We start from the raw sequence: 20,478 nt of genomic DNA, 5'->3' as shown, positions 1-20,478 counted from the left end.
TTAGTTATTTTTGCAACATGTACGTCACCCAAGTTTAAAAAGGTGCTAGAAATTGGGTTTTTTTCTGCAAACTTCTGCAACTTTGTGGCATATATATATATATATATATATATATATATATATATATATATATATATATATATATGTGTATGTGTGTATATATATATATATATATATATATATATATGTGTGTGTGTGTGTGTGTGTGTATGTATCTATAGAATTACTGAAGGTATTTGAATAATTTAAAAATAAGCGTGTTTAGCATTGAATTGGCCACAAGAATAAGCCCTTATCTCAATATGTCAAAATTTGCGACAACTGGGACCTTTCTACAGGCACACGCTTGTTTTTAACTGAATATAATAGAATATGTTGTTTTGGAATGTAGAAAATTTCCCGAGAAGCCTACTCTTTTTTATTTTAGGACCACCAATGGATCACGAAACTTGCACACGTGACCTCCGAGATGTTTCGCCCTCATCTAAAAAGGCTATGTGTTACTGTTACTCTTACCTACCCCAATATCTTGGCTATGGCTAAAAGACAGCAGTAAGAAAGAACTGAAAATTGAATTCATGTTTGCCATATAAATATGCAACAGCAGAGGCTGACCACTATTCAAGACGCCTGACTTGTGTGTGGTGTTGCAGTCCGGTGCTTCACCATCGCACGCATGAGACCCGAGTTCGAATCCCAAGTGGGGAGAATTTTATCAGGTATCTCAGTAGTTTTACTGCTGAGATGTATCCCTCTCAGGCCAGGGTTGAAGCCCGCCTCTAAACTGATCTATATTGTGTACACCAAAGGGCGTTTTTAAGTAGAGTTTTTTCGGCGCTCGCAACTGCATAAGGTCATGTGAGCGCCAAGGGGAGGATGTCAACAGAGAAGTCCTTACAGTACAGGGAATCAGACTTACTCTGCTCACCTCTCTGGCTTCAACAGCACATAGTCTGCTTCGACTATCAAGGCACCCCGGAAATAGCGGGTCACAAGAGTGTGACAAACATACAAAAGAAGTAGAAGAAAAATGACCATAGTAAGGATGAGGAAAGAAAAAGCAACAGTTCCCTGTTGTAGTTGAGGCACAGTTATGAGCATGACATTTTTGGATCACCCAATTTACAATTCTACTGTGCATTAGATTTAGAACGAGAAATGACCCCCCTTTGAGAATGGCCTAAAGACACTACAGTCAGTGGCACCGCCCTGGGGGGTAATAAAGGGCGTAAACATTACTACATTTATTTAAAATAAAAGAAAAAAGAATAATCAAAACTATTTAACCCTATCCGTTCAACTTGTTAAACTATCGTATCCATGCGACATGGGGAACTCTTGTGCCACCACTTTCCAAACAGGAAATTTACTCGTTAATCCGATCCGTACGCTTTACATAGCATTAGCAGTCTGTCAAAATGATTCTTTGAGAAATACTGAAAGTTTCAAAGAGATCTTCGTACTAGAAGTACATGTATTCTAAAATGTGAAGAATACAACCCCGGGGGTACAAAATGACCCCAGGGCGTACGGATACGGTTAAACAAGTCGCTTCCTTAAAATTATTAAGTTCTATCTGACATTTTTTGGCTGTTTCAAGTAACTAAGACCATGAGGCCAGAAATCAAATACTCAGTCTGCTATATCAGTATCGTAAGATTATTCAGAGTCACCAAGATATTCAATTAAAAGAATTACAATAGAAAAAGTTTGACGCGAGACGCTCAAATTTTTTTAAACGTCAAAGTCAAATTTCTCACAATCAGGTAGGCCTACTGAGCTGATAGAATTATGTAATTCTGGGGTAGCGAAATAGCACAGCTCAGTTCTACTTGAGCTGGACACTAAGAGAGTTTATGGGAGATCAAAGTAGTCCTAACTTTTCATCTTTGTTTGAGTGAACAGAAGCACATTGACACAATAATGGTCATTTTCATGAAAGACGGCGCAGACCACATCAGAGCATCCGCTAAGTGCCTGCTCACTTAGTATTAAATAGATCAATACGAGTAGACAGAAAAAACCCAGAGGCCCAACCAGTGACACCCACCAACCATATGCCCCCAAAGTGCTGTGTGTCACACTGTAGAGGTCTTTGCTAATTTTTGTCCGAGTTTGCAAGTGTCGAAGATTAAAGGTGTTAATAGAGAGAAAATTATTACAAGAAAAAGAAAAGAGATAAGGACAATAGATTTTTTATAGGAAAGAAGGAGCAAACCACACCAGAGTGCCCGTCAACCACCCACACATAAGTAGTAGATTATAAAGTCACACACAAACATGAGACGGTGATGAAGAAATAAAACAATGTAAAGTTTTATTCTGTGAAGTGTGCGGCAAAACCCAAACACCAGACAACGTTTGTATCTGTGGGAAACATAGAATTGCACGCTGGTTCATCCATCGAAGAAAAAAACTTGACAAAAATAACCCGTAGCCCAACAGACGGAGAGAGATGACAGAGATGATGAAGCTGACGGACCGTGCAATAACTTTCAAAATCACTTAATGTACCAGTTGGAAACTTACAAAAACACAAATTCTGTCTTCACATTTCTCCTTACATTAAACATCTGCTGAGAGCGTAAGATGATGTGTGTGCACTGTTTCATTTTTTTTCCCATAATCGGAAATTGCACTAACTTGCTATACATACACCTACCATAGCCATTTATTTCATTACGTTTGTCAACATGTAAATCAAATAGTATCGGAGGAAACATTTCACTTGACTTCAACAAAACACAGAATGTAAATCTGTGGCGTACCGTTCATACCACAATCTCCAAAGCCCACTCAAGCTGACTAGTTCTGCAGTTTAAAAAACCATAAAATCTTCCTTCATTCTTTCTCTATCCCATGTCTTGGGATACAATTAAAGATCCACTATCTGTCATGTGCTAAAAACAATGGAACAGTGTGCAGTAGGGGTTGACTACTAAAACAGGGCTGCCAACCCATCTCCATGGTTTTTAGTAATGACCATGAAGAAAATTTGTAATTTCCCAAAAAAATTAGTAATAGTGCTCTCATTTTCAAATTACTATATTACAACGAACAAAAATACATGTAATTTTCAGACTGCTTGGGTCCCAGGAGCGTGGCAGCCATGTTTCTAAGCTTTTACTCGCATACGGTATGTATTATTGTGGGCAAGGCTAACTCGCGCCAAGTGGGCCTGCTGTTCTCTTTTTTTTTAGGGGGGGCGGGGGTTGATTTAGAGATTGGCGGCTTTCCGACCATTGGCGGACGATTAACATGTCTGAACTAAGCCTTGTAAAATTTTTTAAAAAGCTACAAATATTTTTTTATAGCCAAAAATCTGCTGGCGGTAAAAATTGTAATAAATCGCCTTACGATCAGAATTTCGTAGTGAGGCTAACAAATCGTATTGATTACGAAAAAATTGGAATGGTAGGCAGCCCTGCTAAAAGAACAAGAATTCTCATCACACAACAGACATCTTTTCCTTTCCCCCAAATTTTATACAAAAATCATCCAAAAAAAACCCAAACAAACCCTTGCACCATGACTAAGTTTCAAATAATGGCATCCTTCTAACAACCAAAAGTAAAAGGCATCACAAAATAACATCAAAATCTTACTTACTTTCTTGCAGAATCTAAAACAAACTTGATGTCAACAAATTAAAATTAAAATGTAACAACAACTCTTCCAACCTGAAAGATTCTGTCCCAACTGGTTCCATAATTGTAACAAGCATTGACAAAAGCACCAACACTTTTGGAAATGGGCGACAGCCGTCTATCATCAGATTCAATGACAGTACCCACAGACAACAGCAGTATAGAGAAGGAAGAAAGAACAAAGAACAGACAGAGCTCAAAGGTGAACAGAATTCCCCCCCCCCCCCCATCAAATCTTGCACACAACCACGCACAGACGCCTCCTCCCACTCATCTTCGGCGAGACGAGATAGAGAAAGGACATCACTCCACCAGGACAGGACTACCACATAAATACATTGCAATTACATTTCACAGGTATTTTTTAGGTCGTTTTTTTTTCTCATTCTTTCTTTTTGTGGGGGTTTGTTTTGTTTTTTGGCGCTTTTTTTTCTTATTTTTCTTCCCACCCATGCATATCTCTCACCAAACACAACACACCGGCCACCCTAGCGCACACAGACAGACCAGCTTACAGCAGTTCACTTCACATCTTCACTCACACACACACACACAAACCAACAAACAAACACGTGTACACATAGGCTCAGACATTCTCTCTCAAAGTTTCCGTTTTTCCCTTGTGTAGCAGCCAGTAGAGAGGTTCGCGCAGCCAGCCGCCCTCTGCTTGGTCCAAGTCGGGGTCAGTCTCGTCATGACATGCGGATGCTCTGGATGATCTGGAAGACGGCTGGAAAGATAAAAGGGACAAAAAAAACAAATCAGATTTTGGTTTTTAGTTAAGAGTTTTAGGGCATTTGCAGCACAAACAGATCTACAAGTGCTGAAGATTACCTTCGATTACTAGGGTGTCTTCCCTTTACACACAGGACTTCTCTGAGTTTTTCCATTATCAGTTTTGATTTTTAGTAAGAACGTTACGGCACTTGCAACAAAATTAAGTTCATATAAGTACTGAAAATTAGTAGAGGTGTTACAAGAGAGTAGCAAAAATTTGTTTAAAGAGGAGGAGAGATAGGACAATAGATGTTTAATAGGAAAGAAGGAGCGGAGAAAACCACCCATGAAGCGAGACCAACAAACACATTAGTTTAAGATGTTTAGTTTTGAGTTTTACAGTACAAGTACTTGATTTGCCTTGCTTTTGGTGAAAAAAATATCCATCTCTCTAGAATAGTAGTTGAGATATTTACCATTGAAGGGGGAGGAAGTTGCCTGGTTTCAGAGGTAAAATTAGTGAGAAAATGGCCACAAAAGTTTTGAACTTCCACAGCTTCAGAATCCTTGAAAACTGAAAACTTACATATTTTGTGCTATTAATCATCAATGTTTCTGAGTAAAATTCACATGTAAATGTGTTTTTATATGGACAAAAAAAGTGTTGAACCAAAAAACAAAAATTTGATAAAAATTGCCAAACTGGAGGAAAAATGCCCGTTTCTTCTATTTCTAAATTTTGACGAGTGCCTGATTACACAAGGATGCCTCACATATGTTAAGTGTTCAGAGCTTGCGACTTTTAATCAGGATTGAGTGTTATTCAAATGTCACAAATGATCATAATTATATATCATTACTACAAAGTACACACATACACACTAAAATACAGTATGATGAGGCAATACCCGTGCCCATAAAAGAAGAGCCACCAACTTTTTAGGATAACATCACATCAGACATTCTACTTACAGGGCAAAACAAACAAATAAATAGCCACAGCAAAGAACATTTTACAAATATGGCACCCTGATAAAACTTAGATAAATATAATTCAGATACATAAGGTCGCAGAGCAATGCTAATGCTATAAGAGAACTGCTCTTACTGACTGCATCTTATTTCATTTTGAATAGAAATCATCAGTTTAAAAGTGGCCAAGATAACTGCTACTAAAAAGTCAGTCTCTTAATTAATGTGCGTGTTTTCATTGTCTATAGTAAAGGTTATAGGCAGTTACCTATTCAAACCTGAGTGAAGTGAGGAAAATTTGAGCAAAATGCCTCTTCCAAGGACATAACGTCAGGCTTCTGATGGTGTTTGAATCTACCTTAAAACGATCCAAACCAACTAAATCTAACCACTGGACCGTTCTCTGTGCCGAAGCTTAGAGTGCAACTAGAGAGTAACATTATACAAAGAAAAGGAGGACAAGAGATAAGGACGATAGAGTAAAAGCACTATTTGCGGCCATTTCTCACTTAATTTGCTCTAACAGCCAAATGAATAGAGATAACTAAAACATTTTTGGCCTCCAAAATTGCACATCATCTGGCCACTAGACTAGATGTACAATGGTCTAGAGCAGTGGTTTTCAAAGTGGGCGCTACCGCCCCCGGCGGTGGCAACAGTTTGGGGGGGGGGGGGGGGCGCTATGGCGAAATTGGGCGATAGGGGGGCGGTAGTGGGCGTTAAGGGGGCAGTGTGAAATTTTGATGAAATGCAACATAAAAATTGGTGAAGAGAAAGAAGCCATAAAAAAGAAGAAAAAAAGATAAATTAGGCATAGTTTACAATACTACTTGTTACTAAGAACTTTCTTTCCCAGCACTCAAAGCCCATAATAAATAATTATAAACATGATTCATCCCGGCAAATCTGACAAAGATCTGGCTTACTTCAAAACTCTAAAGATAAATTTTCAGAAATAAAAATCTATTAAATCAATGTTTGCAGCCGACGTCGATCAAGCTGATGAAGACTTACGGGCAACTTATAATTTATCTCTGCTTATTGCAAAGGCAGGCAAACTCCGTACTCTCGGTGAGGACCTCATTACCTGCGATAAGAGAGGTGTTAGCACAGTCCTGCACCGTGCCCCGAGCCTGTGGTGAAAGTTTTTGCCATTAAGTGACAATGGATGGGATGTCAGCAAATGTTAAGGAATCATTGTGCAAAATGCTTAAAGGCACGAGTTCAGCCTTCAACTGGATATCGGTTTATAGAGGGTGAAAAAGTAATGCAAGAATTGTTATTGGCGAAAATGTTGGAAACAGATACCAAAGTGGAGTCCATTTTCAAAGTGGTCCAAGACTTTTTCGAGGAGAAACAGATTCCTAAGACCAATATAGTTGCCTGTGCATCAAACGGAGCACCGTCGATGACTAGTCGGTACCGTGGATTTATGAGCTTCTTGAAAAAATCAGTCCCTGGAGTAATAACTGTTCGCTGTGTCATTCACAGACAGAATTTGGTGCCAAAAAATCTGAATGAAAGTCTGCATGACACACTGGCCATTTTCATCAAGTGTGGGAACAAGATCAAAGTCCACGCTTTGAACTCGAGATTATTCCTACAGCTGTGCACTGAAAATGATGAGAACCTTCAATTCTTTCTTTTGCACACTGAAGTCCGGTGGCTCTCAAAAGGAAACTGTTTAACACTTCTGCCTGTTTGACTCTGTGCTGGAGTTTTTTTTCAAGAAACAGTGATCTCTGCAATAAACTGAAACAACACAAGAACAACATTGCGTTCATCACAGATCTTTTCACAAAGTTCAACCAGGTCAACTTGCAGCTGCAGGGGGATGACACCAACCTGATCAAGGCAAAATCCATGCTTTCGCCATTCTTGTCGATATTGGAAATGTTTCACCGAAACATTGGCAGAAGACAATTTGCTCAGTTTCCTAGCTTGGCAGAGACACTGAAATAAGGGCGGGTTTCTGACAAGGAACTAAAAATATATACCAACCACCTCAGAGATTTGCATGCTGATATGATCGCGAAGACAAGGTTTAGTGATATCTTTAAACTGGAAATTCCAGACTGGGTACTGGACACACTCAATACTGGAACAGATGGTGACCTGACAGTGGCAATTGAAGAAGAGCTGACAGTGAAAAGTGACTTTGAAATCGAACCATTGTTCAAAAAGTCGTACCGGTCATTCAGGTTGAAAACTATTGTGCAAGACAAATATCCCTCCCTGTAGGAAAATACCAAGTTGTTCATCGCTTTTCCCACCTCCCGTCTTGTTGAAAGGGGATTCAGTACAGTGACAAGGTTGCTGACGAAGCAGAGGAACAAACTCAGGATCACAGAGCGTGGCGATTAACGTCTGCCACTGACCAATCTTAAACCTGATGTTGACAAGTTGGTTTCGTCTAAACAGGTCCGTCCTTCCCCTTAGGGTAGTAGTTTACCCTTACTTGATACCTGAATACCTCTTTTCTTATTTTGCTTTTCTTTCTTCTTTTTCTAAAGCAAAATACTCACTGTGACTTATTATAGTTTGTTAAGTGCAATTGCTGCCACTGCTGATGAAACTGATGATAATGATGATGACGATGATTGCGATGACGGTGATAATTACAAAGATCAATGCATACTTTTTCTTTCGTGTGGTTTCTCACATTTGAACAGTTGGATAATATTTTTATGTTTTACAATGGAGATATTTGATATACAAATCTCAGGCAACTTTATTGCATCTCCTTGATGGGAGAAAACGTTTCATAAAAATAATGTCAATCTGTTTTCAAACTAATGATCACTGTTTTGGGGTTCTTTTTTTTTTTTAGTGTTTTGCTTCTGTAAATGTCATAATACATGTTTTACATTTATTGATGTTAACAACACTGGTCGTTTAATACCGATGACACATAACATATAAATAAAATGACGGTATTTTGTTCTCAATGCCCTTGCATGACAGAGAAGAAAAAATGTGTTTTATTATCTCTCGTACACGCTTAATTTAAGACTGACATGATGGTGATTTGTGACCCAACTGATATTCAGAACCAAATCATTAGAATTTAGGCACTTTATTTGTACCCTACTTTTTGAGCTCTCTCTTTATTTGTGATTGTTACTATGCATGTTGTTATGTCAGATTGATGGTTAGGGCGGAGTAGGGGGTGCTGGGACTCGGCTGGGTGAAAAAGGGGGCGGTGGGCGAAAAAAGTTTGAAAACCACTGGTTGTTTGTTTGTTTGTTTAGTATAGGGTTTTACGGCGCTCGCGACTGCATAGGTCATATGAGCGCGCGGGACACACCTAATACTTTTTCGTTGGTAGTAAATTTTGAATTTTGTCCGGGTGGCGGCCGAAGCCTACTCTTATCGATTTTAGACCACCAAGGGATCTTTAACGTGCGCAACTTGCACACGGGCCCTCCGAGATTTTTCGCCCTTGTCCGAGAAGGCTAGGTGTAGATCTTTCCTACCAGAAGATCAGGGGTGTGGCAGAAAGACAGCAGTTAGGAGGAGCCAAGAAGTAGCAGTAGAAAGGCTGCAGAAAGAGTCAGGAGCCCAGAGGAGGGGGCAAAGGAGGTGAGGGGGTGGGGGCAGAAAGTGGAAATGAAAGCAGACAACAGAACATTGTCAGAGATCAGGAAAGGATGTGAAAGGAGACAATTTTAGAGAAAAAAATTTTTTGGTCGCTACCCGGAATCGAACCCGGGACCTTTGAATGAGAGGCCAACACCTTAACCTCTAGGCCACGAGAAAACCACTGGTCTAGAGCATTCTTGGCTATATAACCAAGGGGGATGATCATTATAAAATACCATGTGAAGGGACCAGTTCGAAATCAGGGCACCTTTATGCGGTCAAACCGTCATCAAGGACACATTATGCGGCCAGGGTACTGTGATGCGATCACATGGGGATATGTATGCGGCCAGGACCTCCCAACATGATTTTGTAGTGTACTGTGGGGTTTTTTCAAAGAAGCCGTGCCGGCAGGGTGGCCTGCCTCACCATTGACGGACTTTGGCCAAAAGGTTCGAATCCCCCAACAGTATGATACTCTTGAGCTTCGACTTTTTATTCACACACCTCCCAACTCCCCCTTGGCGTCCTCTTGTGAGACCAAGTGATGCGCCTTCGAAATCGACCTTCTGTGTACAGTAGGGTGTTATAAAATAATTAACATGGGTCACTGTAGCGTAGTGGTAAGACACACGCTTCATATGTTAGAGATCCCGGGTTCAAGACTCCTTGGGCCCACATTTTTTCTTAGTTTTAGGGCTGGACAGGCTGTCTCTTATATGACCTTCCTGTGTCGAAAGAGACGAAACTACCAACTCAGTACTCGGTAAAGTAAGTAACAAACAAAGAAGTCATGGGAGAAAAACAGGTGAGAATAGTGAGAGCGATATTAAAAGCTTAACTCTTTCCTGACGTATCGCCGATATATCGGCTGTGATACGGTGCTTCAGTATTGTTTCGTTTTATCACAATCCGTATTTATAATTACTTTTTATTGCTATTGAAAAACTTGGAAAGGATTTAGGAAACAAAATCATCTAGTTTCACTTTGTCAAAGCGTGGATTTGGGGAAAAACGAGTGAATTAATTCTTGTGGTCTTGCATCAATAAAACGATGTATAAATATCATAACTCAAACAAAAATTGGAATATTGCTTTCAAATAAAAAGCTGCGCATTCAGAAATTTATGGATTATGCTCTTGGCCTGTATATGATAAATTACCTATGCTGATTTGCTATCACATGTTTGGTGAATGTAATTTTTCCCGTCAAAATTTATTTTTCTCGTCATCATCGCCATTTCTAACCCTTGTAATGCAAAAATTATGTTCAAAATTAATCTTTGTTTTATATTGGGATGTATTCCTCATTCAATATGTTACGTTTGGAGTGATCGTTATGCTTCTACGAAGTTATTTTGTACACCATCTGCATAGCCAAAGCGATGTCTAGACCCCAAAAAAGTACGTCCGGAAAGAGTTAATGATGATCCGCTCTTTTAACATTGACGACAAAGAACAACTTTGTCAGACTTTAAAAAAAGCCAGGAACTTTGACAAACACCTTCACAAACCACCCGAGTGTATCTTTTAAAAATAATAATTCTATCCCCATTCCAGAGTCCTTTTGTCCGCAACGCTCAGACTTTGAATGAACTTTGGTGACCCCTGCAACCGCTGGTACTCACATGATGACAGGTTAACTGACCAGTCACGTTGGCAACCCGGACAAGTAGAGCTGTGCCCATTCAAATATACTATTCGACATTCATGATTTTTGCACTATTCAATCACAGCTATTCCAAGCGTGGCAGAGCCATTCGAATGCCATGTGATTTTTAAAAATAGATAATGGATTTTTGTCAAATTTTTCTCAAACATTGAAAAATTTGGAGCACATTATTTCATTATATATATCTAAAATCATTAAGATAAATATACAGAAATACTCTTTATTTGAGGGTTACAAGACAGAGTGATAAGAGGAGCCTTCAATAGTTATAAAACAATCCTTTAGAGAACAGCTCTTACTATTCAATATTCACTCATCACACTATGGACAGCTCAAGCAAGGGCACTTGACTCTTGAAGTGCAGCGAATGTTTTTTTCCATGAAGTTAGCAGTCGTGATGAGCTCCCCTAATCCTACTTGAAATTCGAAGTGCAATGAACGATGACGTGATGTCAACACGTTGCACTGTCTGCGCGCAAGCCACTACAGCACACGCATGCTCAGTGACTAGCGTCAGTCAGATCTGGACTATCACAATATAAGAAAAAAAAATTGGCGGTGCTTGGAACTGCAGAAGTTAGATCTGGGCTTATCACATATAAATAAGAAAGTACGATTCGACAGCGCTTCGAATTGCGGAAGTTAGATCAGGGCTTCTCACATATAAGAAAAAATGATTCAGCGGCGCCGAAGTTAGATCTGGGCTTATCTTATATGTGTCACGACACAGTAGAATCAGGCGCTCGTCAATTTTTGGGCGTTTAGAGTTATTGGTATCATCTTAAAGGTTGTTCATTTGCCTTGCTTTCGATGTAAAAATATTAATTCATCTTGAATAGAACTAGAGATATTTGCAATTGAAAGAGGTGGGATCACTTGGTTTCATAAGTAAAATTTTAAAAATTGGCGAGAAAAGTTTGGTGACTTCCATAGCGTAATAGTCCTCTGTAATTGCAAATTTACATTTTTCGTGCCTTTAATCAACGTTTTTCAAAAAAATCCACAAATAAAAGTGCATTAGAATGAACATGCAAGGTATTGAGCCTAAAATTCGAGGAAAAAAAGTCCAAACTGGCAGAAAAATGCCATTTTCTCGGATTTCATTATTTTGACGAGCACCTGATTTCACCATGATGCTTCACATATAAGGCAAAAAAAAAGCGCTTGACGGCGCAGTGAATAGCGGAAGTTAGATCTGGGCTTATGACATATAAGAAAATATGATTCGACGGAGCTTTGAATAGTGGAAGTTAGGTCTGGTCTTATCACATATATAAGAAAAAACCATTCGACAGCGATGCCGAATGTAGAATAGCTGGACTTTTAGGTCTGGGTTTATGCTTATCATATCTAAGAAAAAAACATTTGACAGAGGTATTCGAATGTCATGAATAGTGAGCTCACGCTTCGAAGATTTTTTGTTTCCTCAAAATCACACAGCACTACCGAGAAGCTGAAAACAAGACGTTTGATTTTCTTTTCTTTCTTTTTTCTACAAATGACTGCTGTCACAAATATTGATTTATTTTAATGGTGACACTGCGTTTATAATTCACAACCTGCATGTCACAAATGTTTCATTATCAGACCGAGAAAAGCCGAACGAATAACTCAATCGCGATCGGCAAAAATGAACTTACTGACCCTATCAGATTTGGTTTTATTTATTTCCATGGGTTATTCCCAGGACAATTTACAGATTTCCTCAAATTCCCGGGCATTCCGGGTCTCAGTGATTTTTTTCAAATTCCCAGGGCCTGGTGATGACCCTGTCAAGAGCTATAAGTGACAGGGCAGTTTCTTCAGACTGCACCGAATCTGTGGAGTCAGTCTTGATTGATTGATCAAATTGAAGTCAAGAACTACAAATCAGGCTTTCTGGATGCATTGATGTAAGCTAAATTGCTGTTAAATGGGCACTGCTAGTAACTGACCACAACAATGCCTTTTTTTCAATGGAGTGGACTTTAAGCAAACGTCGCCGATCACAAGAAGTCCCTTTTAAATAATTAGGGAATAACCATGCCGCCACCCCCTCCCTGGGTCCCCTTTGTTGTTTTCTTTATGTTGAGACATTTACACTTGATATTAATTCATTACTTCAACACATGATCCTATAATCTAATAAAAATATGATAAGAAAGCTTTGTAATGACCAGGGACAAGTAACCAGTCAAATTTTCACTTTGGGACATTTTGAGAGATTAAATTCTTCGAACCACCACCGCTCTCAAACTTTGCTGCCTATCGAGATCATCTTTGTTGTGAACATGTGATTCAAGTCAGTGCATCACGGGAGCTTGGTTTACGTTTGAAAAATGAAATAAGAGCCGAGTTATCTACTTTATAAGGAAAGTGGCCGCACAGTTTGGCCAGCCGGCCGCAAATAGTGCCTTTACTCCAGATGATTTTTGTTGTTGTAGTATTTGGGTGTTTTTTTTGGTAAGTGTTTTACGGCGCTCGCAACTGCATAAAAGGTCAAATTAGCGCGCGGGACACAATAACCCTATCCGTACGCCTGGGGTCATTTTGTACCCCCGGGGTTGTAATCTTCGATTCACCTTTAAGAATACTTTTATTACGAAGAGATCTCTTTGAAACTTTCAGTATTTCTCAAAAAATTATTTTGACAGACTGCTATGCAAAACGTACGGATCGGATCAATGAGTAAATTTCCTGTTTGGAAAGTGGCGGCACAGAGTTCCCCATGTTGTATGCAGAGCTGTTAAAGTACTTTTTAAAAAGTACTTAAGTACAATCTAAAAATGTACTTAAGTACAGTAAAAGTACTTTCCTGTAAAATGTACTTTCAGAGTACAAGTACACCAACAAGTACTTTTTAAAAAAGTACTTGAGTACATTTTGACTACTTTCTGCTAATATGCTAAAACATTTCAGCGCTTATGCAAAACATCATATTAAATAACATATCCAGTATATTTGACAAATTAGGCTATTTATTACTAAAAATGTAAACAGTATACAAAGCATTTGAATATACAATGTATGCACTGAACGAAGGTGGAAATGGTCCGTGAAATTGAAAAAAACCCCAAACCAAACAAACAGACGCAACTAGTGGGTAAGTGATATTATGAAAGGAACTTGTTTGAGCAAGACAATGTGATCAAATGTAAGTCAGTCCTAGAGGTGGGAAAGTTCTACAGAAAAAGTATCCAGCATAGAAATGAAAAAGTGCATTGAATTCTTCATTAACAAATCCTCAAGGAATCAATGTAGCCTTCAGCAAAAACCACCCAAAAAAGTTTAAATTAGGCAGCCTAAAAAATTAAGATATACATTGAGAACACAGTTTCAGATTCAATTGATTATAGTGGTAAGACAGATTTTGGTCACACTACTAGTAGTCCACGGCGCCCACGGCAACCCAAAATACAATTGTTTCCTAGAGTCTAGTAAGTGTAGTGTAACCAAAGATTCTCTACTACAGTAGTCTCCGCCTAAGATCCCACTGCTCGGAAGCAAAAAAAAGATGGGATCTTAGCCGACGAAGCCAAGGAAGAATCTACAGTGACCCATGAACTGATGTGACGCCTGGGTGGATTTATGACATATGGCATGGCGAGCAAAGAGTGGTCAACCTTGATGACCAATCACAGTGGCATGAGGCATGCCATAAATAATATACACACTCATTAGCCTATCGTGAGTCTTGAGATCTTTATCTACGTTTATCCAGTTGCCCCTCCCCTTCACCTATCCAACAATTCTAGCTTTCCATCTCTGGGGTTGAGTCCCCCCCCCCCACACGCACACCGCCTTTACTTTGTCGTTAAACACCATTACGTTGTGGCCACACCTATTACTATTAATATTCAGGCTGTCTCGCAAATTCGGGAATAGAGAAAAACTGCTTTCAATGGTCAGGGAAGAGTTCGCAGTTTGATGTGATCCCGGCCTGGAGCGAACTTGTAGGCCCTACCCACCCAGTGAGTGATGTAAGTTTAGGTGGTCAGCTCAAATGCGAGTGCGATGTTTGGGGAAAAGAAACGCATCGGTCAGTTCAAACCTCGATGTGATCCCATATGGAGCTAACACTGTACCGTTTCATGGAGTTTTACAACACTTCTGATCACATTCACGATAGTGGCTGATCTTTGACGCGACGGGCCGTTCTTTGATCTCAACTTTTAACTCTTGGTTGATCGGCTGTGTCCGTCCGGGTGTTTGTTCCGTAAATTATGATCAGAAGTGCCAGCACTTACTTTTTCATTAAGCTTCAAAAGTACTCAAAATGTACTTTAAAAATACTCAAAAGTACTTTATAAAAAGTATCGGAGTACAGTAAAAGTACTGGTTTCAAAAATGTACAGGAGTACAGTAAAAGTACCGAAAATTGTAACGTAAGTACAAGTACCGGAGTACTTGTACTCCGTTACTACCAGCTCTGGTTGTATGGACACGATAGTAAAATACAACGTACGGATAGGGTTAAATATTTTCAGTTGGTAGGAAATTTTGATTTTTGCCCGGGTGGTGACAAAGTCTACTCTTACCGATTTTAGACCACCAAGGGATCTTTAATGTGCGCAACTTACACATGGGACCTCCGAGATTTTTCGCTCTTGTCCGAGAAGGTAAGGCGTAGATCTTTCCTACTGGGAGATCAGGGGTGTGGCTAAAAGACAGCAGTAAGAAGGAGCCAAAGAATAGCAGAAGAAAGACTGCAGAAAGAGTCAGGAGCCCAGAGGAGGGGGCAAAGGAGGTGAGGGGGTGGGGACAGAAAGTGGAGACGAAAGTAGGAAGCAGAACATTGCTAGAGAACAGGAAAGGAAAGGATGTGAAAGGAGAAAATTTTAGAGAAGAAAATGTTTGATAGGAAATGAGGCGTAAAACAACACCCAAGTGAAGACTAACATTCGTCTTGAACACACTCACCTGAGCCACAGACAACAAACAAGAACAAAGCCATCAATGCTGGGCCAACAGGAGACTTCTCTTCAGAATTTTTCTGTAACAAAAACAAACAAGAAACAGGCAGTAGTTATAGTCCAGGGATGCGACAGGGGTTAAATTGTGACAATTAATGTAATGTCACGACGCTGTGGAATAAGGCGCTCGTCAATTTTTGGGCATGTGGAGTTATTGAATTCATCTAAAAACTTATTTATTAGCCTTGCTGTCAATATAAAGAAGTACCCATCTATCTTGAATAGAAGTCAATATGCTTGCCATTGAAGGAGGTGGGGTCCCCTGGTTTCAGTGGTAAAACTAGTGAGAAAATGGGCACCGAAATTTGGAAACTTCAGTAGCTTGAAAGTCCTGGAAAACTGAAAGATAACATGTTTTGTGGCTTTAATAAACATCTTTCAGTAAAAAATTCACATGGAAATATGTTTTTATTTGAACATGCAAGGTGTTGAGCCTCCCGTGGCTATTCGGACTCAAAACCCCAATGCACGTGCGCAATCAACAGGTGTACCGAATGTGAAGCAGTATCCCTAACCCTACCCCTAATTACCCTAAACCTACTCCTAACCCTAATTAACCCTCCTACCCCTACCCTGAATTAACCCTACCCCTAACTCTTAAATCTCAATTCTACCCAGTTTCATAGTGGTCGCTCGTTACAGCTTTAATAATAATAATATGTATTATGGGAGGACTAGTCTAGATAAGAATTTGGATAGAAACCGTTGAAAACCTGGCAAACCAGCGCTCGCAAACAGCGGAAGCAAATAAAGTCTGCAGGGTTAACAATGGCTGCGCTTAGCTAGACGAAAGTCTACTAATCCCCGACTCAGATCTTCAGAACTTTGAAAGGGGTTTAAAAATGCGTAAACTGCCATAATTTTGTTATGACCAAATGGTATAACAGTGGCTTTCGGTCTTTCATCATGATTTTGATGGCCATTGAGTATAATCTAAATTTTACAGTGGTCGCTCGTTACGGAAGTCCTCCCGTTGTGACTGTCACATGTCACATTGCCTTTAAAAAAGCCAGCATTGTTGGGTTCAAGAAAGAGGCCCTCCTCTACTCTACTTCTGAGAGTGAAAAATCATTATAAGTAGTCGAACTTGCCTTAACGGAAACCTGTCTTGGCGGAATCTCCCCGCCCCCCCCTTGATATATTCCTCTTTAATTACCTGTATAAAATGGAAACCTGTTCAACGCAGAAACGGAAAGAAAAATCCCCTCCCTTCCAAGGATTTCCCCTGTCTAAGACAGAAAATTCTTTGCCCGCTCAACACTGATTTGAAACAAAACTCGCAAGTTTGGTTCCGACGGCTCTAAACTTAACGCTATGGCCACATCCCTGGGCGAGGAAGGGGAAAAGGGGTGCAATTTGGGGGTAGATGTTACCCCATCATGTGAGCCCTGAGCGATGTAGATGGTCAGTGTAGTGTGAGTGTGAAATCTCACGACTACCCGTGAGAGGGCTCGATTTGCGAGCCACTACGGAAGCCATCTTGGGTAGCCAGAAGCCAGAGGTGTGAAATAAGATTGACCAATGCCAGCCGAGAAAAAGAGTTCCTCGAATTGTTGTTACATAGCAATGACCACAAAAAACCTTTTTTTGCCAGAAAGTGTTTGCAAATAGGTGCATTTTGTAGCTCTGTCTCCACAGAGCATGGAACTTTTTGAATTTTTGAAATCCATCAATAAACAAAAAAGTTACGAATTTTTTAATCAATTAATTTTTGGAACACTTTTATATAATGAAAATTTTACCCCAAAATATGGGACGTTCTTTGGTGAGTTTTGAGACAAAATTAGTCATAACTCGCTAATTTCTCGGAGTATTTAAATAAAACTTGGCAACCCAGTACATTTTCTAGTGCAGAATCTAGTCCTGCTTTCAGATTTTTCATATCCTACTTTTTGAGTTATGAAGACGTTTAAAGGTAAAAATGTGGCGGTTTTCGGTGCGTTTTTAGACAATATTTGTTTAGGCTCGCCTATTTCTTGGAGTGTATGTAAATGAAACTTGCCAGTCTAGTACAGTTTTTGATGCAGAATCTAGTCACGCTGTCATATTTTTAATATCTATCATACTTTTTGTGTTGTAAAGACATTAACAGGTAAAAAAGAGGCGTTCTTTACAGATTTACAAAGATTATCAGTCCTATCTTCTCCCAAAGTCATGATATTTGAATGAAACTTGGCAACATAAAAGGTTCCTCTTTGCCAAGCAATGCTTTGGATCAATTTATCACAAAAATGTAAGTAGAGAACTGGATTTATTAGTATTAGTCTAATAAATCCAGTTCTCTACTAGTAAAAGCATGCATACTTTGTTAGAGAAAATAAGATCGTGTCTGTGTATATTGTATATCCATTGTTCGACAGTGTCCTATTGTGTGGTAGATTAAGATGCGTTTAGATAATATAGTTTACAAGTCATGGGAATATTTCGCATGTGTAGGCTACAACTCATACTATAAATGTAACATATTTACACCCCCCTTTCTCTCTCTCTCTCACGCACACACACATGCACGCGCGCGCACTCACGCACGTACGCGTGAACGATGTTACAATGTATAAACGGGACTATCTTCCCAGACTGGACTAAATAAGTACCGTACTCTTTAATAACAATCTTAATGCCTCACTTTTCCAAACAGAGCACACTGGACGAGTTCAAGTGTAAGCTTTCCCCAGAGGGGGGAAAGGCTTACATTTATAACGCAAACACAATGCCATACCACTTCTCAATATGTTTGCTTTTCTGTTTCTATTCTTCTGTCATTCAATCAAGCAAATAAAAGTGACTACATCTATTGTATTGTGACTAAAATGCTAGTTATCAAGGACCCCGTTTAGTTTTCAAGTATTCTTACCCCCCTTTCCGATTCACATAAGCGGGGCCTCGTTCGTAGCGCCCGATGGCTGATGACGTCACTCAGACTGGAAACTTCCCAGCCGCCCGCCGTTCACCCAGTACGCGCAAATGGCAATGCCGCTTTTTCCCTTAGATACTCCCACATTTTTAAAGATTACGCCAAACCGCTAAACACAGAAGCATGAAATTTTACGGGAATAAAGAAAAATGGTGTACAACGTATCAGTCAGTTTGACAAATCACAGCTCCGAAAAATCTTCAAAGCGCACCACATCAACCACTTTCGCAAACGTTTTCGACTGCTTCTAGGATGGGTACAATGTTGTCAAACTGCATACTACGAGATTGACCTCTTTTCTGATTGGCTGCCAAGTTTCATTCATATCCATTCACGAGAAGCGGCGTGAGAGCGAGTTGAAGACAACAATCTTTGCGTTAGTTCGTCCCACGAAACACCCCCGCGGCGGGGGCCAAAAATCGGCAGAACAAAATGCGCTCGGTCAGCCGACTCGGTGGGCATTGCTATGTTACATGATGGCAGTGAGGGGTGGCATTGGTGGGTGGGGCTAAGGGTGGAAGCAAAGGAGATGCTCAAACGTTCCTGTTTTAATAGGTCAAACAGTGGTCCTATGAAAGGCAAGAACTGGTGGTAATTGAAGTAAGACTGACGCATGTCATTATCAGAGAGGATAGCAGCTGAGAGGTGTGAAGTTTTGACCACTGCTTGCCGATCGGAACAAGCGATCCTTGATCCCACAGGCTGGGCCTTTGACCCCCCAACCTCCATGTCCCGCTAAATTCCCCTGTCTAAGACAGAATTTTTTTCTGGCTCCCTTGCGATTCCGTCTTAGAGGTTAGACTGTATTATAAAATAAAACCATACTGTCCATACTTTCACTTCAGACTTTGCCGAAACCGAAGAAGCAACAATGCTTTCAACTCGAACTTTCGACAATACAATATTTCAGTAAGAATAAAAGCCAAAAGTTTTGAAATTTGGGTAGAGGAAACGCCCATAAGCAAGTACATCAAGCTCGATTGTAGATCTACTTTGAAATAAAAGCAACAATATGTTAGCGTGTTACTGTAACTTAAGTGACAAAAACAATCTTGGTAGAGAGTCACTAACTAAAGACGAAGGGTAGGTATGTATGAGTATTTGGAAAAGATTTAAAACTGAAGAGATCTTACCAATGTTTTGGGGACATTTCCTCGCGTAGTAATGTTTTTGCTGTGCTTTTCACTAGCAATCCTCATTCGCTGTTTGTTTGCCATTGTGTTTGGGTTTCTTTCGGCGTCGAGGTCTTCCTCAGATCTTCGCCTGAAATCACACGTAGGAGAGAGAGAGGCAAGAGGCGACGACACCGGAAATTCACTTCCCGACCTCATGACCTTTGACACCGTTTGCCCGTAGCGTATTTATACGCACACGATATTTCTCTGTTGTTTCATTTTCAAGTGATTTAAAAACCAATAGAACAAAACACTAAACTACAATGGTTTTTAAAAAATAGGAATTTACTCAAAAGAATGCCAAGATATATTCAGCGTTGTTTTTGTTTAAGAACTATCTGACAGCCCAGTGACCGAGATATACGTGTCATATTCAAAACCTGAAACTGAATCGGAGGAAGCCCCAGGAAAGAAACAAACCTGAGTTTAAGGGAGCGTGTGTGCAAAAATAGAATGAATCTAACACAATGTGTATTCTAATTATTTTTAAACGGGCGTGTGTGCATGTTGTATAATAATGATAATAATAATATTAATAACAATAATAATAATAATAATAATAATAACAATACTACTACTACTACTACTACTACAACTACAACTACAACTACTACTACTACTACTACTACTACTACTACTACTACTACTACTACTACTACTACTACTACTACTACTACTACTATACTACTACTACTACTACTACTACTACTACTACTACTACTACTACTACTACTACTACTACTACTACTACTACTACTACTACTAACTACTACTACTACCAATGTGTCGAGGTGTTTTTTTTTACTCTCTACTTTTTTTTTTGGGGGGGTGGTAAGCATTGGAATGA

At 39.7% G+C, this 20,478-nt stretch overlaps 1 long non-coding RNA gene across 1 annotated transcript; it reads right to left on the bottom strand.

Moving 5' to 3' along the window:
- Positions 1-2,292: 2,292 nt before the first annotated feature.
- Positions 2,293-19,773, bottom strand: LOC101848770. Its single transcript, XR_001185157.2, has 3 exons — positions 19,590-19,773; positions 15,490-15,562; positions 2,293-4,377 (listed from the first exon to the last, which is right to left on the bottom strand). It is a non-coding gene; the product is annotated as an uncharacterized LOC101848770 (long non-coding RNA).
- Positions 19,774-20,478: the final 705 nt, after the last annotated feature.

The sequence above is a fragment of the Aplysia californica genome, unplaced genomic scaffold (assembly GCF_000002075.1).
Source record: "Aplysia californica isolate F4 #8 unplaced genomic scaffold, AplCal3.0 scaffold00512, whole genome shotgun sequence".
Lineage (NCBI taxonomy): Eukaryota > Metazoa > Mollusca > Gastropoda > Aplysiida > Aplysiidae > Aplysia > Aplysia californica.
Note: the sequence above shows the minus strand (reverse complement) of the source record. Positions and strands in the feature narration are given on the sequence as shown.